Source organism: Chelonia mydas, chromosome 5 (assembly GCF_015237465.2).
Source record: "Chelonia mydas isolate rCheMyd1 chromosome 5, rCheMyd1.pri.v2, whole genome shotgun sequence".
NCBI lineage: Eukaryota > Metazoa > Chordata > Testudines > Cheloniidae > Chelonia > Chelonia mydas.
Window position 1 is genome coordinate 84,440,547 of NC_051245.2, and position 25,059 is coordinate 84,465,605.

The following is a 25,059-nucleotide window of genomic DNA, read 5'->3' on the forward strand; positions in this document are numbered from 1 at the left end:
AATCATATAGCCTGAAATTAGTTACCCGGCCTCCTTTTACCCAATGAGCCAATAACAAATACATATGCTAAACTGAATAATGTACTCCCTGAAGTACAGGTGCGTTTTTTCAGCGCTGGAGACACTTGGGACCAACTTCACTAGCTGGATTATGTAATGCAAACAGCTGCAAATGCCCAGCAGAGAATTCCCTTGTCAGAGGAGATCTTCTTTCTGGTTGTGTGTACACCACACCTGGGCTCCATGTCTCCTTCCTTTTCTCTCAGTGTAATGGGGCTATCAGAAGAAAGAGGCAGCATGTTGGAGACTGGAGGGAGGTGTGGTGGAACAGAGCTCTGTCACAACAAACTTCTAGTAGCATGGGATCTATAAAGGATCCTAATCCAGTAGCAGAATTTAGAGATGCCTGACAGCAGCTGTAAGCATTGTCCAGACTGGCAATTTCAGTAGAACAGAGTGCCTTCTGGTGCAGGAGAGAATCTGCCACTTGGTTTTTGACCATGTGCCATAATATTTTGATATGATTGTTGTTTGCCTATTATGTTTGCTGAGCAGCTTTAGGTGGAAGGACCTAGATCTTCAAAGAAAATAAACCCTCATAACAACATGTATTATACTCAATTTTTAAAAATCAATGTTGGTCCCATATTTAACGAAAGTAGAGCCTGCAATGCTCCTCTGTCTGACTGCCTGGCTCATATCAATCATACAATAATGGCTTCAGTCACTCACAGGAACACATTTAACTGGCAGGACAAGAACAGAGAGGCCCAATGACATTTTTAGTGTGGAAAAGACAAATCTACAGGCCTCCTATATGTACTGTATGTAGTCTAATATTTGGTCATTCAAAAGATGTGTATTGTATAGTGTAGTTTACAGGGCTTTCCTTGCCAATGGCAAGCTGTAAAATGGCTGCCCCTCCCAGCCCCAAATCAATCACAAACTAAGCAGTTACTAAATATTTGCTGCCTTTGATATTTTGCTCCCCAGGCAGTCCTTCGTTGTGCCTTGTATAGAAGAAGTAGTTTTTGTTCTGGTTATACCTGGAAGAATTGTTTTCTGTTTGACCTTTCTCTACAAGGTTTTCTTAAATGAGCCAGCCTGTCAGCTCTGCACCATGTATGCATTTGTGAACAATGGGAAAACTAGAAATTTCTGTGTGATGGATGTTTAACAATTAGAAATCTTATAGAGCAGGTGGGATAGCTGGAAAGGAAAGTGTAGCTACTCAGGAGGATAAATGATGATGAGAGATTTATTAATAAAACATGGGTAGGACTACAGTAAATGCAGAAAGCAGCAAGGTAAAAAATGACTTAGAAAAACAAGTCAAGGAGAGAATCAAAGAAAATAAGAAAAGAGCACAATAAAAAAAAAGATCAAGGGGAAAAATCAGTGTATTTGGGGAAAGAAAAACAGCCCCAGTGCAACGGAAATGATATAATAAAAAACAGTCATGCACTGGCAGTGGTGTTCACTAGATGATCCAAATAGATAGGTCTTTTCCATCCCCTATATTTCTATGAATGGAAAAAGGAATTATACATGAAACACAGTACTATTTAGTGCTAATATACAAAGAATTCTGCAGTGCCAGGGGATGAACTTCATGATTATTTCTCTCTTGGATTTCACTAGCTAGGTACTGTCAGTCAACCAGAGTGATGTTCCACAACAGTGGCTGATGCATTTAGTCAAAAGCTATTTTAACTGTCTACATCTCTGACATGCAGAGTTTGAGCCGAGGAGGTTTAGAAGAATATAGGTTGTCTGGGAAGGATGGCCGCCTCTCTCTTCACCCGTCTTTTCTGAATGGTGTTCGCACTGCTGTGTTTCAATTAGAATGGATTCTGCCACACTTATTCGTGCTGTGCTGCATTGTACCTTAATAAGTATTTGCAGTAAAATGCTTAGGACTACATATGTAGTAGGAAACTACTCACTGAGTGAAACTCAATCCATACACAGAATGACTGAGGACCTGATCACCACTCTTTTACAGCAGGTTATTCTAGGGTAGCACCACTGAAATTGATCTAAAGCTGGTGTACCTTTTCTGCAGAAAAGGACCTGGGGATTACAGAGGATGAAAAGCTGGATATGAGTCTGCAGTGTGCCCTTGTTGCCAAGATGGCTAACGGCATATTGGGCTGCATTAGTAGAAGCATTGCCAGCAGATCGAGGGAAGTGATTATTCCCTCTATTTGGCACTGGTGAGGCCACATCTGGAGTATAGCATCCAGTTTTGGGCCCCCCACTACAGAAAGGATGTGGACAAATTGGGGAGTCCAGCGGAGGGCAACAAAAATGATCAGCGGGCTGGGGCACATGACTTATAAGGAGAGGCTGAGGGAACTGGGCTTATTTAGTCTGCAGAAGAGATGAGTGAGGGGGGATTTGATAGCAGCCTTCAACTACCTGAAGGGGGGTTACAAAGAGGATGGAGCTAGGCTGTTTTCTGTGGTGGCAGATGACAGAACAAGAAGCAATGGTCTCAAGTTGTAGTGTGGAAGGTCTAGGTGCAATATTAGGAAAAACTATTTCACTAGGAGCGTGGTAAAGCACTGGAATGGGGAGGTGGTGGAACTTCCATCCTTAGAGGTTTTTAAGGCCCGGCTTGCAAAACCATGGCTGGGATGATTTAGTTGGTGTTGGTCCTGCTTTGAGCAGGGGGGTGGACTAGATGACCTCCTGAGGTCTCTTCCAACCCTAATCTTCTATGATTCTATAAATAGAAAACCAGGCCCTGAATGGTTTTAGAGTAGTGTTTGGGTTGTTTCTGGAGGAAGCATGAAGAGGTTTGGGAGGCCAGACTCATCCCCCAAACCAAAGCCAGGGCATGGAGCTGGTGCACAGTCCCCCCTGCTTCTGCTTTTCCATCTCATGGGCTAGAATAACAGCTATAACCCCGCACTGTCATTTGGGGAGGTGTCAAAAAAGCCAGCAAGTCTGTGTAAATGCAGATCTACAACTTCTTCCCTGGCCAACTTGATGCCTGCCTCTGAAATGATCTTGTACATAGGCTGGTGTGCAAGCTAGTCTTGTGCCATTTCTGTGTGACCACACAGTAGGTCAAATCCACCATGAAAGCACCTGTGATGGGCAGTCCCACCTCTAAGATAAGTGTTAAGAAGGGGCTTTTGTTGGGGCTTTGCATTAATGTGAATTTCACGTAGGGGGGCAGTAAGTATTGCAGAAGTTTGCCTGCAAAAAACTACTCTTGGGGAAGAGACTACATGGCCTTTAAAATGCTAAAAATATATGTAGACACTGGTGTTTTGATTCTGGGATATCTATTTTAAGGCTCTACTTTAAATCAAATCAGTTCTTAAGAGGAAATTTTCTGCACTATGCATGGCAGAATAGACAGGAAATCTTAGATAACAATTGGATTTATGTGTTGATTAGATGCTTAGCACCGAAAAAGTACCCCCTTAGTGTGAAAACCATAGCAAAAAAAGAGCTAATGTGACTGATGAAAGATGCAAAAAAAGCAGCATGAATGCAACAAGTATGTGTGTTTGCTTCAAATTATAAAACGTTAATGCCACATAATGTGTCATAACTTTAATGGAAGTGATTCAGATCAATACAAATCCTGTGCTACAAATGTAAAGAAACACGTTTCCAAAATGGTGACAGGAAACAGGTAGTGAACAAACGTAGTGGGCTTTTTTTGTAAGAGATTTTTTGTTGCTGGTCTCAACTGTTAAATGGACGTTACATTTTAAGTTGCATATTTTGCTCTTCATCACATATTTGAGAAAATTTATGCTTCTGTTTAAAGAGTGTGGCTTCCGCCCCCTCCCCCAAAGAGACTAGATGGCCAGGGGCTTGTTAATAGGTTACCGGCTTCCTACCGAAGGCTATTAAATTAAATTGATTCATTTTCATGTGGGGTGTATCCCCTTTCCACTCTTCAGTCAGAAAATATTAAAAAGGAGGCTAATGTACAAAGATTTAGGTCCCCAATTCAGCAAAGCACTTATGCACAAGCTTAATTTAACTACCATTTCAAATCAATAGGAATGTATGGTGTTGCTCATGTCCCAGGAGGTGCTTTGCACCTTGCAGGATCAGGCCTCTGTTGCTTTTTTGGCATGTGCTGCTGCTTGGTTAATCCAGGCTTGCGCAAAATAAATAAATAAATCTTCAGCTGAACAATGCCTGCAGCCAAGTTGTGTGATCAGTGCTCACTCCTCTTGCATATCATTTGCCACAGTGAGGTATGAACTCTCCTTCCTCAAAATATAGCACTTATGTGGTCCATATGCTTTGTTCTGGCCCTCTGATAAGGGTAAATTTCAATCCTTTGTGCAGTGTGGGTATGAATCCAGATTATTCACTGTTTAAATCATATTCATACTGAAGCATTGATTTCATCCTATGAGTACCTCAGCAATGTGAATTTCCTGCCATTTTTGTTTAAATAAACAGGGTTGGGTTTTTTTTTTGGTGAGGCATAATGTTTTACAATAGATTCAGCTCATGATATTACAGTGAAATTAAATGGGTTCTGTGTATATGCACATATGGGCCAAATTCTGTTCTCAGTTGCACAAGTTTTTTCACTGTTTAAGTGAGTACACAATATGGACCTTTGCTTTCAGAGGTGCTATTAAGCATAGCCTGTGATACTTTTACAGTGATTGCTGAAATTGTATGTAACGTCTAACATTCAAATCAGCAGAAAAATAAAGCACTTTAAATTCTCACATTCTTTCCTATCTGACAGGAAAGCAATATGGGTACTCTTCAGATTTAAAACAAGAATCAAAAACCTCATATGAACATCTCTATACATAGATAATAGGTACTTTGTTAAAATATCGTCAATAAAACAAAGACGGATTTTAAGTGCTGTCTTGCTCACATAGATGCAGCACACTCAGTAAGACAGCATTTTAATTATACTCCATTCCTTCCCTGCCATCGTCAGACTCCTCTGTGTTGCTGACTTGGCCTTTTGAATTAGACCACTAGAAGGTGACCCCCTCTTTGCACAGTGCATTCTTGAATACATTGATTTTTTTTTATACCGTCACTGCACCAAGATGGTTTCTGATGCCATTGTGATTAGCATATGCACCAACTATAGCATGTCCTTCCACTGATTGATCTTCTCCAATGAAATGTGAATCTAAGTGGAGTTTTTATGACCATGCTGAATAAGCTTTTACAGAAAGCATTAGAGTGTGGGGGAGAGAAAATATATTCTGATAAGTATGACAGCAGCCTGAACTGTGGTTTCTCAGTGGCTAGCTCCATCAGCTATGTGACACCTGTTGACAAAACTTTTCAGTACTTCATTCTCTTGAAGATACAAGGGAAACATAAAACAGTAGAGGCTTTAAGCAAATGAGTCCACGAACAGTTAATTATTTCTGCTCTTTGTGGTGACAGCAGACAATTTCTCCAGGAGATTTTTAGATTTCATATGTTGAATTTCTACTTTTACTGAGCAAAGCACAAACCAACTGCACAATGAGTCTCTTCTGCCAGACTCTTTGGCTAAAAATCCCTTTACGTTAGCAATAATCTGACAACTTTATGCCATCTCTTAAAGCCTTGCTTCTCAATTATCTGACATGCTGCAAACCGAGTAAATGTTACTGCATCACACTCTCTGAATCTTCTGTTGTGGCCCCAATGACAGAGAGGCCATCCCTTCCCTGAGTGATCACTAAGGATATCATCAAACATCTAAACTCTAACTCTATTAGATAGTTTCATCAATGCTGGCTGTAGTTTATGTACTTTATCATTCCCGGAGTCATCTTGCTGTAGTAGCATATTGTCAAATCTAGAAATAATGGCATATACCGCTTGTGAATTGGTTCTTTTTCACTAACTGAAAATGACCTGCCTCTAGCTCTTTTTTTCAGCTTCACATAAATTGTGACCTCTGGCTGTCTTTTGTCTTTCTGTTGGATCAGATTCTCTTTCCACAGTGTCTGCCTCATTAGAAAAAATGGCAAAGTCCATGTCAAATCCCAACAGTTGCTCCTCTACTGTAGTAGTGGACTTAGTCATCTGAAAGGCATCTGAACTTTTCTTTCTCCTATCTTCCCTGAGCTGCTCCTTTCATTGTGTGCTAGCAGAGATACACGATAAAGATCTAAGGGCTCACATTGCAGGTTTAACCCTTTGGGGACCAGTCGACTGTCTAATACAGCTTCAAAACCATCATTCAGATTTCACCCAGAACATTTTGAGACTACTTATGCTTGTTCATCATTACTGAGGCATTGTCCCAACTCCCAGGACTTATGTCTGCAGCAAAAAAGACATTTTCCCACTATTTCTGCAATGCATTTTAAATGTCAGTAGAGCTTATCATCGATGCCATGGACTACTATGAAGTTCCAATTAAAATATTTCATTCTTCCCAGGTCATTAGTATGTCCAAGTCTGTTTTTCACTGTTATTGGAAATTTATTGGTGGGAAGACCATTTATTCTCTTCAGCAGGTCTAAATAACCATTTGTTTCTAACCTCAGCCATGCTTACTTTGCCAGTGTAATCAGTGAACTGCCTTGCTTTTGTGTCACCTGCATCTCAATTACACACCACCTCTGGGCTTTTCTGAGAGGCAATACTTCCCCTCTCGCAAGCACAGAGTCTGAGTGTAGAAAAGAAAATTTTAATGAAAGGGGGAAAGTCACCCAACATTAATTAGGTAAAATGTCACAAGCAGGATTCATAATCATAAAATTATGAACAGGACACCCACCCCAGAGTGCGGGCGTCAGTGCCTTCTGCCTCGTGTTCTTGAGTTCTACAACCAACAGTTCCTTTTCTGTGCCCCTCTCTGCTCCCTCACCATACCCCACTCACAGTGGTTGTCTTTGGTCCGTGAGGACCCAGGTTCATAGGTGCATATGTATGAGCTCACCTCCTACCCGGGAAGAAGGCACCTTGCTTGCTCCACCATCTGCGCACTTCCTGTTTGCTGGCCATGCCGCCATCTGCGTACTTGCCCTCGGCTGGCCATCCTGCCAGCTGCTTGTTTGCCGGCTGACTGTCAGCCACCTTCTGCTGCGACCTCTGCATATCAGTCGCTTAGTGATTTTCAGCTCTTTGCAGATTGGGCAGAAACACTGCCCCATCTCAAGTCAATTCAGCTCTCATGTGAGCACTTTAACATAACAAAAGGCTCCTAATGAAGCCTATTTAGCTCTGTCTTTGAACCATGGGGAGGAACAGGTTAAACCAGACTGGAGACCCCTGGGGAGAGTCCACACCTCCTGGCTGGGATACCTGTCCTCACCCCCCTTACTTCCGCAGGGGTCTGGCATTTGAGCCCCTGGCTTAGCAAGTTCCTTTCAGCTGAGGGTGACCCCTCAATCGGGACAAGCTCAGCACAGTTCTGCTCCCCTTTAGTCATACAATGAAGATAAAACATTTCACTATCCCTGCATTCACAGTGATTTGTAACCCAGCACCAGCCAAAGCTGATCACTTGGAGCTGCACAACTCCTGTCTGCTAGATACCTAGGCAGAGTAGGTGTGTTTATGTAAATACAGTTTGCTCCTGAAGTCTCTCCCCCTCCTGAACTAGCTGTCAGGGGATAGTTCATTCAGACACTGCTTACAAATGGAGCATGTGGATTAGATCAGGTATTACAGATTATCCTTTTCTCCTTAAAATCAATGTTTGGTCAAAGTTGAGAGGTAGGAGCTGCCATGTACTAGTTTATGATGCGTAGCATACTAAGGCCCCAACTTGGATGAGGTCTCTAGATGCTACTACTAGTACCAATAGTAACACATTATTTCCTTTAATTTTGGAGTGCACATGCTTCATACTGGAGAGCTGTGTCGAAGAAGTAATGTGTTGCCTATCTGAAAGGGCTTGCATTCTATCAAAAACTTGTACAACAAAGGACAAGGCAATAATAAAAACATGGTTGGTTGGTGGCCATTATAACCAGAAAGTGTCATGGAAGAATGTAAGGAGGTTGCTTTATGGGAGTTTTTTTGTTTGTTTTGTGTAAGACAAAGTTCCTCTCGATTCAGAGAGCCCACACAAAGTCCATCTGTCATTGAAATCCCTCTTCAGCTGCCACAATTAGGACTTAAATGGGGCTTAAGTGGTGCATACATTGTGTGGTAGCTCTGTACAGTTCCTGCATAATTATATGTTGGTAGAAGCATTGCCTCCATTCTGCAAGGTACTCAGAACTCTCTATTAATGTTAGGGGTCATTAAGGATAGTCAGTACCTCACAAGAATGCTCATCACTTCTTCACAGCACCTAGCAAGGTTGAGCCCCAAGTGCCTCAGCACCTAGCAAGGTTGAACCCCAAGTGCCTACTCATTCCTTGCAAAGTGCAAAGAACCCTCAACTCCCAAAAGAGCTCTCACCATTTTATAGGAATCAGCTCTTCCTGAGCACAGTGGTCACAATAGAGGGAAGAAAAGGGGGATTTTTTTTTCTGATGACAAAATAGCCTCTTTTAAACCATGAAACCTTTAGTAAAAACTTGTTAACTTTGAAATGTTCTGTTTTTCACAAGTTTCCATAACATTTGTATCAAAAAGAACAGGAGTACTTGTGGCACGTTAGAGACTAACAAATTTATTTGACCATAAGCTTCCATGGGCTACAGCCCACTTGATGCATCTGATGAAGTGAGCTGTAGCCCACAAAAGCTTATGCTCAAATAAATTTGTTAGTCTCCAACGTGCCACAAGTACTCCTGTTCTTTTTGCGGATACAGACTAACACAGCTGCTACTCTGAAACCTATTTTTATCAAAGTTTTTCTCAAAATAAATCATTTTTGGTAAGAGAAAATAATTCTGAATATGATTTAGATTAAAAATGTATTAATTTCACAGAAACTTTTGCAAAAAACTGAGCATATGACGAAAATGAACCCTGCAAATCAGAAATAATTCTGAAATTTCCCACAAGAAATTTTTTTGTTTTTCAACAAGCACTATTGAAAGTTAGCATTTGCAGATTAGTGTAAAGTGTTGTACCTGAGATTAACAGAATGTCCTTTGTCAATAATATCATTGACAACTAATCATTGTCAATAATATCATTGACAAATGTTTAATTTATTAATGGTGTCTAGTATTTTTAGGGTGTATTATGAAAAATATGCCTGCTTCTAAGAATCACTAAAAGTAAAATCATAGTGTGACAATTTAGACTGCAATTTATATATGACTTTAAATGGACCAAAATCAATTATTGACCTTTTCTAGTCTCTTCCCACCATTCCCTCTGGTTCTAGTCTATTTTGTTCCTGATCACTTTATTTTCTTACCTATCCCTGTTCTAGTGCTGTTACCATTTACCTTAAGAGACTTTCTCTCAAGTTTGGTTGTTGGCAGATCCTTAACACTCTTAATTGTTTTGGCAGGAGCTCCTTCCCATCCCTCTCCTAGAATCCTCCGGAGCCCTTTAGCTATGTATGCATAATGTATCAGATGGCAGACCAAATTATGCAGACCTGGAACAATGCCAGAGATTATTTTAGTCTTATTTATCCACTTTTGGTGTTTGTTGTCAGTTAAATAGTAAGGCACATTGTGATGGGACTCCCTGCTGTACAACCTGGAACTGTGGGACCAGTGTGCTCGGCTTTCCAGCCTGGGCTGTCTCTGACAAGTGGCAAACCCCTCCAGGTGCTGTTATCACTCCGCCACCAGCATACACAGACACACCCAGCTAAATTGCATGAATGCTCTCTCAGACAGTCCTGATCTACACAGAGAGAAACATCAGCAACTCCCACCCCCAACCTGGCACCTCAGAAATGTACCATCTTACACTGCTCAAGACCTCTTGAACAATGCAAGTTCATTAATTAGTTCACCACTTTGTCAAAGCATAATGGACATGCACTAGCCTTTGTAGTCTGAGCAGACTTTAGATAAACACACTGGTAAGAATAAAACATTAAAATAAGTGTATTAATTACAGAAAGATTGTAAGTGGTAGAGATAGTTACCTGAGAAAATTAAAAGTAAAGACGCATTCTAAAGCCTAAATTTTCAGATTAAGCAAGATTTGAATCAAACAATTTTCTCACCACACTAGATGTTGCAGATAGTTACAGTTCTTAATACACAGGCTGAATGGCGTTCTCAGCCTGGGACCAATCTCCCCAGTTCAAATTCTTTGTCTTTCCAGCATTCTTTTTGCCAGAGGTGATACATCAGAAGGGGGATGGACATGGAGGGTCCAATTTCCCCCAAGCAGGGACCAGAAGGGGCGGGTCCCGAGCCTTTTTCAGCCATGCTGGGACACTGCCCGGTTCAGCTCAGCAGTGACTGGGAGAGTGCCTGGCTGAGGCAGTGGCAGGCTGCCCCCCACCCAGGCTCAGCTTCCGGGGACAGTAGCCGAGTGACCTGGAGCCCCCCTTTTGCCCCCCCCCCCCACGTATGCTTGGAGACACCCCCTGTCCCCAGAATCCGAGCCTGGGCAGGGAGCAGGCTGCGGCCCCTCCCCAGTGAGTTGCGGCTGCACATGTGCCAAAGGGGGAGGGGGAGTTCCAGCTCACTCAGCTGCTGTCCCGGAAGGCGAGGTGGGGTGGGAGGCAGCCCACCACTGAGGGTGACCAGATGTCCTGATTTTATAGGGACAGTCCCGCTATTCAGGCCTTTTTTCTTATATAGGTGCCTATTAACTCCCCCACCCCTTGTTCCGATTTTTCATACTTGCTATCTGGTCACGCTATCACTGCCGCCCTGCACCAGCCAGCACCTAGGAGCAGCTCTGTCCTGCTCCCTGCTCGAGTCTTGCTGCCAGGGAGAGCAGCCAAACGTGCTGGGGGGAGCCGGCACAGGAGGACAGAGCCCCCACCCTTCCCCTGCAAGTAACGTAGGGTAGGAAGGGGAGAGTGTGGGGGCCCCATGCTGGGAGCAGGGCGGGGAGGAGACATGGGACGGTCACATGTCCTCCCCTTTAGCTGATGCTCCCCCCGCCCCCACTATGGGGAGGCACCAGTTGTCTATGCTTGTTGCCTTCAGCGTAGATGGAGGAGAAGAGAGGTGATCTCCTGGTGCCACCGTCTCTTATTTTATACTCTTAATTCCAGTCCCAGGCAATATACTGGCCCACACATGTCCTGGTGGGACTTGCTTACACAACTGAATCATAGAGTTGCACGATCATCATTGTGTGGTGCATGCGCAACTGTCTCTTGCAGAATTGTAAATCTCTCTTGTTTACAATTCCCCAGTTGGTCAATGGCTCATGATGGTCATTTAACGAGTTTGGGTGTGGGTCACCACCTTTATTGTCATTGGAGACTAGCCGTAGGTGTCTCCTAAACTCACAACATATTAACAGCATATTAACAACCATCTAGCAAAATCTCATAACTTCATACACACTGATATACATATTTTGACAGAGCAATGAGTTTCAGCAGATCATAACCTTGCATATGGTATCTTAAATGGCATGCTATGTATGAAATATCCCAACGATATACAAACTCTGAATATGGCGGGTACAGAGTGTTACTCTGAGGTCCAGTGTGTCACACACACATTCTCCTATTGAAGCACAAATCTAACTTTCTCCCATTAGCATTACTGAGAATTATGTGTTTGCATCAGATAAGAATATACTTATGGGATCTTAAAAAAGCCTATTAGATGTGTAAGCAGAGTCAGGATGGGCTCCACCCTGACATCTGGTGGTGAGGTGTGGCAAGTAGTGGAAAAGAACTTCAGGGGCTGATCTCAATTTGCATAGGCACACCCACCCCGCCTAGAATGAGGCCATAACTGCCCAAATGGTCACTTTGGCTGTTGTGGGATCCCCAGTGTCTTTGTTATTGGGGCGGGAAGAGTAAATTGTTATTACCCTGATTATGGGAACTGTGCTTGGAACTGTACTTGGCCTTTTGTTATGATGGAGGGACTCACCATCAACTGAGTAGCACTCACTAGGCAAGGGACATGGGTTCCAAAACTCTGTGAATTGAGAGAGACTTGAGACAGGTATTAGTACCTGGTGGTGTGGGCCCCTTTGTGAGGGCCTGAAGCACCAATTGCACCGCTGTCTCTCTCCACTGTGGAATGTCAGAGCTAATTTTGGGTCTATTAAGAGTCTTGCTGCAGGTACTGTGCTGCATTCACTTTGGCCTTATGGTGCACCAGCACTAAGGCCCCCACTACTATGAGCTGAAATCACTGAGAGCTGAAATCACTAAGAGCACTGTGTCAAGTAGTGGGGAGCCAGAAGCTCTAGAGTGCAATGGTGCTGTTCGTGAGACGGCGAGCTGTGCAGAGTGGAGCTGGTCGTGGTGGAGTGGAGCCGTTCGTGAGACGGCGAGCTGAGCAGAGCTGTTCGTGAGACGGCGAGCTGTGCAGAGCGGAGCCGGTCATGGTGGAGCAGAGCCGTTCGTGAGACAGCGTAGCAGAGCAGAGCGGAGCCGGTCGTGAGACAGCGGTGTGTTCGTGAGACGGCGAGCTGTGCAGAGCGGAGCCGGTCGTGGTGGAGCAGAGCCGTTCGTGAGACAGCGTAGCAGAGCAGAGCCCTGTGGGGCAGTCAGCTTCAGGACACGTAAGGAACCCCTTACCTCTTTCCCCCACACACAGGCACATTTTAGCCAGACTGGGGAGTAACACTCTGCAGATGAACTTTTGAACTCTGGGGCTGGACTTTTTGGATTTTGGGTGATTTGAGGATTGCTGGACTCAAGAGACGTTTGGGTTCTGGGACTCAAGAACCCGAGGGAAAGGATGTGGCCCAATTTTCTGGGGTGGGTCTTTGCTCATGGTTTGGTTAATGAACACTAGTTGTGGTGTTTCCCCAATTTAACGCTGATGTCGTTTACCTCATGTTATTAAAGATTCTCTACTACACCGAGACTCTGTGCTTGCGAGAGGGGAAGTATTGCCTCTTTGAGGCGCCCAGGGGGTGTGTAAGATTTTCCCAGGTCACTGGGTGGGGGCTCGAGCCAGTTTTGTATTTACTTTGATGAGAGGGAACCCTTGTGTACTGAACCCGGCCCTTGCTGCTATCAACTTGGCCTGGCAGAAGGGTTACAGATGCATCTCAAGCAGCAATACTTCATTGTTTTAAAATAGTTTCATTTGCAATAAAGCTTTATAAATTTTGTGCATAAAACAAAACTAAGCCATTCAGAGCAAAGGTGCAGCTAGAGTTACAGTGTACAGTACATGGAGAGGCAGAGAGAGCCTTGTATCTTTAACTAAAGTTTCAATAGCAGAAAGTGCTGCAGAGGCTAACTAAAATCTTGTGATCTGCAGATTTGAATTATCTTTATTTTTTCAAATTGAGTATTGAAAACCCTTTATTTTTCTGCTTTTACTTGCCTCTCATCTGAAAGAAACATCTTGATGCTGAAAGTGACAAGAAATTGACATAAAAAAAGCAAATAGTTTACTTTTCTGTCCCTATTCTGAGGTGTCTCTCTAGGCTTACTTTATTCTTCTCTTCTGGTAATGAATTGCTCCTTCAGTATAGATTTTTGTTACAATGGGAATTAATAGAAGTAAAGAAAATAAGTTTGGACAAAGATAGCAGGAGCAGTAAAGGAACTTCTTTTATAATATAAAATAATACTGGGGGAAAGGTACTGAGCGAATCTGCCAGTTCTGTGTTGAAAGACTAACAGACAAATCTGCAACATTTCAAAAAACTGTACAAACTAAAATTGCATTCAGCTGTGGCAAGGCAGGTATACATCTGCTATGATGGCCATTTCAGTGGAGCCTGAGGGTGAAAACCTAGCCTCATCAAAGTCAATGGCAAAACTCCCATTGATTTCAATGGGGCCAGGATTTCACCCTGAGGGGCAGATTCTCGTCAGATGTAAGTTGTCAAAACTCCAGAGACTCCAGTGGAGCTATGAAAACTTTACACAGGCTGAGGATCTGCCTCTGAGTTATTAGGACTTTAACATTTGAAGCCTCATATATTTATTTACATGTTAATCAAAAATCTGTGTAGTTATCCTTTGTTTTGCAGTGTGAAAAATATAATTGTTACTGTGTGGTATCTACCTTATAATGAAATAATTCTGTGTTTCTGCAGATGAGTCATGGCCAGATCATTCTTTTGGATGGGGGCGGGGGGGGGGGGCAGGGGGCACACACATGGGAGGGGAGCTGGGAAGAGAGAAAACTCCATGAGGAGCCTCAAGTGGAATTTCCACCCTTCTCAGATAAAGTAGCAGTTCTGCTCAGCAGCTATTCCAATCCTCTCAGTAAATCAAATTCCTCCGTCTGTAGCTCAGCATTCTTCAGGAACATTTTTATGCAGAATTTTATTTCACTTCATTTTACATCTTCTCCCTTCCTCCTCACCTACCCTTTCATCTCCTAAAGGGCAAGGGTAGTTGGGTGTCCCCCCTGCCCAAAAAAAAAAAAAAAAAGTGAAGTCAATTCTACTTGAATCTTAAAATCAAATCAAACCTTCAAAGAGTCTCAGGAATTCTGGCAATCTCCTTAAAATTAAATCTGCATTTTAGGGCATCCCTGCTTCCAGACTGAGATACAAGGAAGGTAGTTAGCAATGGGTAAAACAATTAATTTGAAGAGTCTCTGACCTTTAGAAGTCCTAGACTATATGGGATTTGACTTGACCTTTCCACTAGAGGGATACTCGACCTAAGAGACTGACTCTGTTTATAATTAAATATCACTGAAGACAGGAAAAGGAAGACCTCAGACTGTTTAGATAAGTTTCATATAATCATTTGAATGTTGACACTGTTACTTGAACTGAACTCCCTAAGAATTCTGAGGCTGCACATGATATCAGAATACAATTGATAAGTATTTTTTATTCTCAAAGTGTTTTACAAACATTAAGTTTTATGACAGGTTTCAGAGTAACAGCCGTGTTAGTCTGTATTCGCAAAAAGAAAAGGAGTACTTGTGGCACCTTAGAGACTAACCAATTTATTTGAGCATAAGCTTTCGTGAGCTACAGCTCACTTCATCGGATGCATACTGTGGAAAGTACAGAAGATCTTTTTATACACACAAACCATGAAAAAATGGGTGTTTACCACTACAAAAGGTTTTCTCTCCCCCCACCCCACTCTCCTGCTGGTAATATTTTATCTAAAGTGATCACTCTCCTTACAATGTGTATGATAATCAAGTTGAGCCATTTCCAGCACAAATCCAGGTTTTCTCCCCCCCCCCCTCGCCCCCCACAAACCCACTCTCCTGTTTGTAATAGCTTATCTAAAGTGATCACTCTCCTTACAGTGTATCACCCAAGGTGTTCTTGGGTTCCATTTAGGTGTTCATTCCACATCATGTGGCAAATAGGGCAACACGCTGTCCTCTACCAGGGATTTCACAGTATTCTGGACTTCTGAAAGCTTTCAGCTTTGGTGGTGATTAAAAGCCTTTGCACATTTAAATCAATCTGAAGTGTCCCTTGACATCCCCAACATTCAAAGCTGCTTTCAGTCAAGTAAAACAATCAAAATGCTCACTCACAATGTTCTAATCCAAGATAAACTACTCCCAAATCCAAGATAGAATACCTATTGACAATTCCTACTGGATATGTGGGGGAAAATACAACTCTTCATAGCTACAGACCTGAGCCAATTTTTTAAGTTTTAATTTTTTTAAAATCTAGAGCTGTACAAACCAAACCAAACATAAACATGTTTCAATCAGTATTGACTTAATCAAAATTTCTAATTCACACCTGAGAAAATGCCTTTTATTTTTCTTACTCATACAGCACTCAAAATGACTGAAGAGATTTTGCTCAAACTTAAAAAAATACTCTTCTGGGAGGACTCGAATGTGGAAAATTTCAGCCCCAATGGAATCTGTTTAAGAAAATTATAAGCAATTGAAAAAGGGTTATAATACAGTTAAGCTTAAAATACAACTCTATATTTCTTGTGTTACTGTGTCAACTATCGTAAATGTTTGATTCCTTCCCAAACTTTAGTTTTTTCAAATTCAGATAATGGCATTGAGAACAAATGAAAGAAAGTGTCAATAGTTACATATCAGGTCAATTACAACATCAGATGGTTAAGTGAATTTGACTTTGGTTTTGAACTGAAAAACAAACTCAAAGATGCAATGAAAGTCATAACAGAAAGAGAGAGAGGGAGGAAATTATAGGTATTATGAACACTTCATTTTCACATTGCATTAGAAAAAGATTGCAAACCTGAATTAATCTAAGGCCTAGAATACTTGAAATATATATATATTTTTTCCCTCTGAGCCCTTGATTTTTTTTAATTTGAATAGTCTTTTGGGGAACTGCTCTATCAAATAATAGTTTTTACAACATAGCCTGAGAGACAAGGGACAAATATTCTATGAAACCTGGGGTGCAATGAAACTTATGTGGATAGTCAGGTGGTTTAGTCTGCTTCAGAGCGCACCATAAATGATGGTTCAGTGTGTTCACATAGAAGAGCATGCAACCCAGGACTCTGTGCACGCATACATACACTCACACAAAATCTTTCTCACACCCACTCCCACATTCCTATGCAATCTCAGTCTCTCTCCCCTACTCCTGTCTTTCAGTCCCAGACTGATTGCCCAGCCACACCCAGTCTCTTCTTATCTCAACTCCAAGTCCCAGTTTCCCTCTCTTCCCTCCCCTTTCTGTCCCAGTGTATATACATATATGCTTCAAGGTGTAGCTCTCGTCTCCATTCAAATCAGGCAACTTCCTGGTTAAATTTTGGAAAAGTTATCTTGGGGGGGGGGGGCGGGGGGAGTTGCAAATTGGTTGAACCCCCGGGCCAAATACAAGGAAAGTATTGGCATTAATTCCTCTGAAGTGAAACTCCTGAGTTTCTCAGATTTCTTCTAGTTGTCCTGCAATTATTGGTGTTTGCTTTGAAAGTACCTTGCTAATGCAAATCCATTAAAATGTGCATCAATTGTTAATTTCTATGCATCAGATTGTGGTTGGCCCCTGTGCAAGTTTCCACATGTTTACAGATGATGCAAGGGCTTTTTTCTCCCTTTCCATCTCCCACAAAATAGCTGGTCACAAGTACAGTCTCTCTACTTTCCTGGATTCAGGGCTATGTGGCTCTGGGGACCTAGAAACTCCAAAGGATGCAGAAAGAAAGTGAATCCTTGGTTTTCACCCCTTCTACATGTCAGATGGGGGAGGGTGCACTGCACCCATTGAAGGGGCATAGCAGTAGGCGTGCTTTCTGCCAGGTTGCTTCAGGAGGTATTCTAACTTCCAGTAATTCCTTCCAGTTCATGCCCACTGTAACTGAACAGCACAATTCCCAAGGCAGAGGTTGGCTAATGATTGAAATACTATTTTGGAATATGTCAGGTTAAATGTTTCAGTTTAATTATTATTCTTAGTAATATATTTTAATAGCACACAAAAGACCCAATCAGGGTTGAGGCCCCATTGTTCTGAGTTGGCACAATGCAGCCTTTTGGAACTCTGATGAACGCAACTCAGGTGTAATGATGTATCAAAACCTTAAAGTAACAACAGTAAACACTTTTGCATCATCTGGGAGCCTGTTAATTTGAAAAGCACCAAACTTTTTGTGTGTGTTTTTTTATGATAAAAATTCAATAATGTTGGGACCTCTTTGAACATAATTAGCACTGTACATTTTTTTAAAAATAAGGGAAGTTTCTTTAGTATGTGGGATAGAAAATGATTGGTAGCAAAATTGGGAAACCCTGAACAAGTCTGCATTTTCACTCATATTATAATTAGGCTTGGAAGGATGAATGTCAGTGAATGTCAATTCCACCATACACACATAAACTAATGAAAAAATATTTCTATAGATAATAATCAAAATTTACACCTAGGAAAAGTAACATAATGCTGCTTGAGAACTTATTAAAGTTTCATTTAAGGATATCTATTTTGTATTTTTTGACATGATGACAATTTGTGATTTAAGAATTATAAAGCTTTACTTTTTGTATCTCAACATCTACTGTAATTAAATAATTGTCTGACTCCCCATAATTTTCTGCAACTGTGAAACTGAATAATTGAAAAAAATATTTAAATATCAATATTATCTGTCAAATTTATGAAATAAAATAAAATAAAATTCTGCCAAGCCTACTTATAATGCAAAAAAATGAAAGGACATAATCCAGGGGTATGCTAATAACCAGAATAGCGCCATTATATGGGTCAGCCATAATTTATATCATTGTACTTCACTTCATGAGAGGTAGATTCCAGATATATGGCCCCTCTTAGCCTTAAAAATGACATACATAGTTTGACATAAATACAACAGTCAGTGCTTTCCCTTCTAGTCATTCAAAGACCCAATTCTGGATCCCTTACATGCACATTCACTCATATATATGCAAAAGGAACAGCACTGAACCCACAATTTAAAAAAAAAAAACCTTACAATATTTTAATATAAATAGGACTCTCTCTCTTCATATTGTTAGTACCATCAACACATTAAAGTAGGACAAAACCTACCCATTTTTCCTATGTTTAAAATACATAACACAGCCAGGTATTTCTATATAACCATGTCAAATGTTTAAACTTTAATGGAACACACATTAACGAATACATATTTAAATTTCCTTTCTGTTTTTGTCTTTGTTAACTATGATCCCTCCCTCCCTCACTATCCTCCTTACGTCACGGAGTCCCCGGGCGATGCTCTGGAACTGCTCCCCATGAAGCCAGGCAGGACTCTGGGGAAGTCTCCTTTCTGTGAGCAGACTGCCTTCAGGACACACAGCTCCCACCTTCCTGGGTCTGACCTCGGAGCATTCAGCATCCTCTGCCCTGCCGTGTGCTTCCCCCAGCGAGTCCACCCAGGCGGGGTCTTGGGGAAGCCAGAGGATCCTGCACCCCAACTCCGCAGTCAGACGTGACTCTCAGCCAGCCAGTAAAACAGAAGGTTTATTAGACAACAGGAACATGGTCTAAAACAGAGCTTGCAGGTGCAGAGAACAGGACCCCTCAGCCGGGTCCATTTTCGGGGGCAGTGAGCCAGACAACCATGTCTGCTCTTCACTCCATGTCACAGCCAGCCCCCTTTGAGATCGAACTGAGCGGGGTCACTTTAGCCAGTGACCTGGGGAAGTTCAAAGCCACCAACGTTCCCATGGATGCCCCAGCATCTCTCACATTCCTTGGTAGGAGTTACACCAGGCCCTTCCAGTTTCACGCCCTCCCTTAGGTCGGGGGTGGTCGATAGCACTCGCAGGCCGCGTTTCTACTTCTTTGGCCACTTTCCAGTGCTAGGTTTGCTCAAACCTATACAACCATCTGCCTGGTATGAACCCGACCCCATGCAATTCCCTATCCCTGAACTGCTGATCCGGCACCATCTCCTTATTGTTCTGTTTTTCTGTTGGGGCCTTACTGCTGCTAACCACATATGTAGTTCAAATAGAGACCATATAATGCTGCAATCTCAAACTCTCCTGTCACTTTCAACTCCTTTCCCTCCCCTCTCCGACCAGCAATGCCCAGCTTGATAAATGTTTGTGTCAACACACCTAAATTTCCTTACAGGGAAATGTCACAGCAGGCTGTTGTCAGAAATGTAGTTTAAAAAAAAATAAAAATAATGAAAAGACAAAATCTGCTAGTTTCATTTTTTTCCCTCTCTCTCTCAAACTCACCTGACAATTTTCTTTGATATCATCAATGCTTCAGATAGGAAATTAAAAACTGGAACACTGTAGTAAGCATCTGAACTAGTATGTGGAAAGCAAAAATAAAGGTTCGGTGCCTCTCGAATAGTCCAGTGGGAATGCAGGACCTTATCCTGCTGAGTGATTCTGCTTGGTGCTAAGTACCATCAATGTGCATGAAATCAGTGACAGCTGAGGGTGCTCGACACCTTTATAAGAGGTATTTAGCATCTCACAGAATCAGTCCCTTAATTATCTTATCTTTCTCTACCTAATTGTAAGTTTTATTCCATGTAACTTTATATTTCATTCTTTCAACCTCTGAAGCATTCTTCTTGCTCCGATAAAAACCTTTCTCTTTTTTTAAAGAAGTGCTGGCTTCCTCTGAGTTCCCACTCACTTTGAATGGTAGGTGTAATCACGTTGTTATTGTACAATACAGTGCATGAGCTGGCATAACAGTTTACAGCATCTGTCTACCTTATCAATATAAATTGAAAGCTGCCATGTAATTGAATGCTGCTAAGATTTTCAAATGATAAGGCAAGCTATTTATATTTTTAAGCAAAGAGTTTTAACTTCAACTATAACTCTGATTGCCATTAATTTTGGAAGTTTAAATGAAATCTCTAATGCAAATTCAGTGTAGCTTTTTATGGCTAAAATTAATTTTAAAGGGAACACTTTCTTCAAGGAAAAGTGGCAAAGAGTCCCATGGCACCTTCTAGATTAACAGACGTATTGGAGCATAAGCTTTCGTGGGTGAATTCCCATTTTGTCAGAGATGCATCCGACGAAGTGGGTATTCACCCACGAAAGCTTATGCTCCAATACGTCTGTTAGTCTAGAAGATGCCACAGGACTCTTTGCTGCTTTTACAGATCCAGACTAACATGGCTACCCCTCTGATACTTAAAGGAAAATGTACCTCTAATGTACAGTTAGAAAACCACAAATTACATATTTATAATTGTCTTCAGTTATTATGATTATATTAGTAAGCTTTTAAAATGCCTGTTATTTTTTATCCAGATATTGGCTCCACCTTTTAGAGACAACCAGTCCGTTCAGTGCCTGCTTACAGAAATGTTTGGTGATACCAGACTACTGGCCTGACTTTGCTGGAGCCATTTTGGGTTTCATATAAAAAATGTTTATACAACTTTTGATGAAGTGCACATACTTTATTTTGTCAGAATCACTGCCAGTAAAATAGTCTGACATATTTAACTTCATAATCAGATCTCAAAACTGCTCGGGAAGACTGTTTCATAGAACATCAATGAGAAGCAAGTGAAATAGAATTCAATGTGCAAATGCCCTGGTTTTTGTATCTTTTCCATGAATTTTACTGTTCTCTCTGTTTTCATTCAAAAGAAAAATGAAATGTCTTGTCATTCTAATTGTGCTGATAATCTATTAGTTTGCATTCTGATGATTATTCCTTTAGAATTGCCACCCAAGCAACGGAAGACAGCTGCATACATGGTCAAATCCCATCCCCTGTACCTAGCCTGCGTAGCTGTGTTTAGACAGTGGGGTGGCATGGGTGAAGGAGTAGGAGTCGTTTAAAACTGCAATAGCCCCTGCCGCTTCTGCACCCTTGTTGGGCAGAGGATAGTGAATCTACAGAGTAGCCTCACTCACTTTCCACACTTGTGTGCCCCTGCCCTCCTCCTTCCCAGACCCTGCCGCACAGCAACACATAGGGAACCCATGTGGAGTTGGGCTCTATAGCATACAGCTGGTGTAGATTCCTGCCCAGGCTCCCTAAATCCTGTCTGGATTTTTGCATAAGTAAAATATGAATTTAAATCTTATAGGATACTAATAGAAGAGACCTAATAGAGATAGTCCATCCCACTGAACACTGTACTGCCCCCTGAAGTATATTTTTAGTGTTGTCCAGTCCATTAGTAATGGGCTGGTAATTCTGAAGCAGAGTTTAATTTCAGTGCTTACATTTACACATTAAACTATTGCTCCTTGTAGAAGGATAATCTAGTTAATGATTTTATACCAATGTGAATGTATATGTCTGATTTATCCTGTGGTTCTCTACATTGCATAGAGAAAAGGCTAATGGTCAATTTGTCTAACATGGCCTCTAACTCCGAGCACCTCGGAGATACCTCACACCCAGTTTGCTTCCCTCCTCTCATGTTTTCCCAAGATCACTTGCATACCCAGAATGACCATCTTCAAATTCTGAAACCAACACAAAGTGTTCTTAGATTAACCTTAAATTGGGAAGGCAGTACTTGGATGAAAAGGCCTTGAAAAGCTGCCATGGCAAAATGGGGCTATGTCTACACTTAAAATGCTGCAGCGGCACAGCTGTCATGTTGCAGCTGCACCACTGTAGTGCTTCAGTGTAGCTACTCACTACAATGACCAGAGGGGTTTTCACACTGGCATAGAAGGTGGTAGGTAAGTCAATGGAAGAATTCTTCCATCAGCCTAATGCTGTCTACAGTGGAGAAAAGTCAGCTTAACTACGACACTCGGGTGTCAATTTTTCACACTCCTGAGAGCCACAGCTGGGTCAACATAACTTTTCAGTGTAGACCTGGCCTAAAATAATGGATTGTCCTGGAAATGGGATTGTGTTGCATTTCCTGATAAAGAATATCTGGGCTGAGAGGAGTGGAGACTAGAATGATGAGCACCTAGAATGTGCTCATGATGTGGATTTATTTATTTATTTGTAATTTCCGAGGTCTCAGTTGAATTGATGGCCCTGATCATCCCCTTGGATGAGTATGTGCAACTCTCACTGATTCACTGGGAGTTGTGAATCTGCATTTAGCAGAAGGACTAAGCCCATGGACTCCTATACTTTGATCAATCCATAGATAGGGAGGAGGTGAAACACTGTTGTAGGATCTCTCTCTTTTCCTCTGTAAATATTACAAACTTTCTAAAAGGTTCAGTTGGGTGTCAGGTAGGTCAGAGCCCAGGGTAAGAATGTGATGTTTCCACAATTCAGAATCTATTAATCCAGCAATTTTGATAGATTTATTTATGTACAAATGTGATTCCTATATTTTATATGCATCTCATAAGCTCTGTGTGTTTACCAACATATAGCCTGCTGGCTACCAACTCTTGGCATCAGTGTACTCCACCTGGCCCGTGCACCTACTCAGCAGCTACTTGGTCCCAGCCCCAGAAACCAACCTACCTGCTCCTTCCCCCTGCTTGGTTCCCTTCTGCCAGCTTCCCCCTTCCTCCTCTCCATTGCAGACTTCAAAGTTACCTAAATCCATTCCTCAGCACTGCCCAGCTCCCTTCTTGATAATAGTTATCAGTGTCCAAAATTCACATTGTGCAGATTCAAATGGTCACTATCTATATACTCATCAATTCCCAGAAAGCTGAATTTGTCACATCCCTAGTTCACACTGCTTTTGGATATTTTTTTATTCTATCCTTATTAATAAACATCCCAGTTTTTCAATATCTGAAATTACTTTAAGCCCTGGATGCTCAGGCACTAAAATACTAGTTACAACTCCCCTGACCCACTGTGATTTGACAGCTCTCCAAGAAACTTCTCCGGAAGGCAGTACTTCCAGCAGTGATATTAGAGCCTGCAAGAAATCCTCATTGTGCTGCAAATTACCCAGGTTACCTTCAAGTACTATACCTCACCAAATGTTCATTGTACAGAGTTCATAAAAGTCAAAGCCTGTCTGTGGGACAGTTTGCAATGCTTGCATCTGCTAAATGCCAATTTTAAATGTATATTTTATCACTATGTTCTTCACTAACATATAATGCATTCTGTATGACTACAAACTTGTTTATGCATATCTCACTTATTTCTGTTCTATAAATTGCTCAGTAATTGTTTTATATCTAATAATATTTTAACATTATTTCCACAGCCTGCAAAAGGGAATTATTTTGATAACCCTAACTGTATATGGTAGCATTCTTAAAATAGATTTATTTAGGATATAAATTTTCTCTACAATCCTGAGGTGTTTCATCTTCCTCTACATAATACTCACATTGAAAACTTTATTTTTTCCCCCCCCATATTGAGGTTTTATTCTTTTTGCAGCTTGCAAACAGCTCCTCTGTTTACAGAGTTTTGGCTTAATGCTGCCTCAGTTATATCCATTAGCCACTGTTGAAGCCTCTAGTGGGGTTGTTCACATATAATTAAGGGCAGAATTTGGCCACATGTGAATAAAACTGGTTTTTATTCAGGTCAGTTTCAGTGCCCAGCCAGTAAACAATGAGATCAGGCTCATTTGTTTTATCTTTGAATATGCTTAAATTGGTATGTTGCTGCATGTACCCAAAGATGCTGTTGAACATGGCTTATTCTCATAAAGTTTCCCAGGATTTCTCTATCTTGTCTTTAGAAACTTTCATAATTTCATAGTAAAAGAGGGTTTTCTTAACAATACAAGGCACAGCTGTGACAAAATTTGAACTATGTCTGCCTAAAATAAGCCCAGTGGATGTTAAATAGCAAAGCTCTTTATAGTGCACGTAGATTTCATAGCTTCACTGAATAGATTAGATGGTATAATTGTTCATCCTAAATAGCCTTGTCTCATATCTTAGAAAACATTAAATAGAACGGACGTACTCTCCAGTTCATTTTGGTCATTTTATAGAAAAAGCTTTCTGAATCTCTGGACCTTGATCACAACATATAAAGGAAAAATTGAAAACATGATGAATAGAAATCAAGGCAAACACCTAGCCGACTAAATGGACAGCATGTCATTCTACCTTTCAAACTACTAATGCCCTTTTTTCTATCTTAGGAAGAGTCCTATTTCTAACACATCTTAGATTGGACCAGAAAATAAATATTTATGAGAAGAAAAATACTTCATACGAGCCATGTGACGTAGATGAATTATTTTCCACTTAAATTAGTTTGCTGACAACCTAAATTACAGAACATCTAACAAGTGAACAAGCATCAAAAATAGTCTACATTAAACCATATTAAATGCCTTGGGCAGGCTTCTTTCATTCATATGGAAAGTCTTAAGCTTTATGTAGTCAAGGAACACAATGTTTTCCTCACCAAACACTTCATGGAATAAAATTATCTTTCCTAAAATGTCCTAGTGAGTAGATATAACCAGTTTAATTGTGTTTTCAGTACATCATGTGACCAAATGTTTTTGTATTTAGTAAGACAGATGTTAAAGTCTATTAGAGATAACTGTCTATTAACAGACAGATCCCTTATTAGGATATAATTTAATGAATGATACATTTTTGTTATACTCAACTGAGTTGCATGAACAAGTAAAAAATCTGCAGCTGCTCCTTCATGTAAGATAATATGGTAGAAATGAATAGTGACAAATAGACAGTATGGTGATTGTGTGGGTAATTTGCCATCAACAGCAGCTTTTAAAAAGCAGTTGTTTATAGCCTTTTGCTCAGATTTTGAACATTTTTCATATGT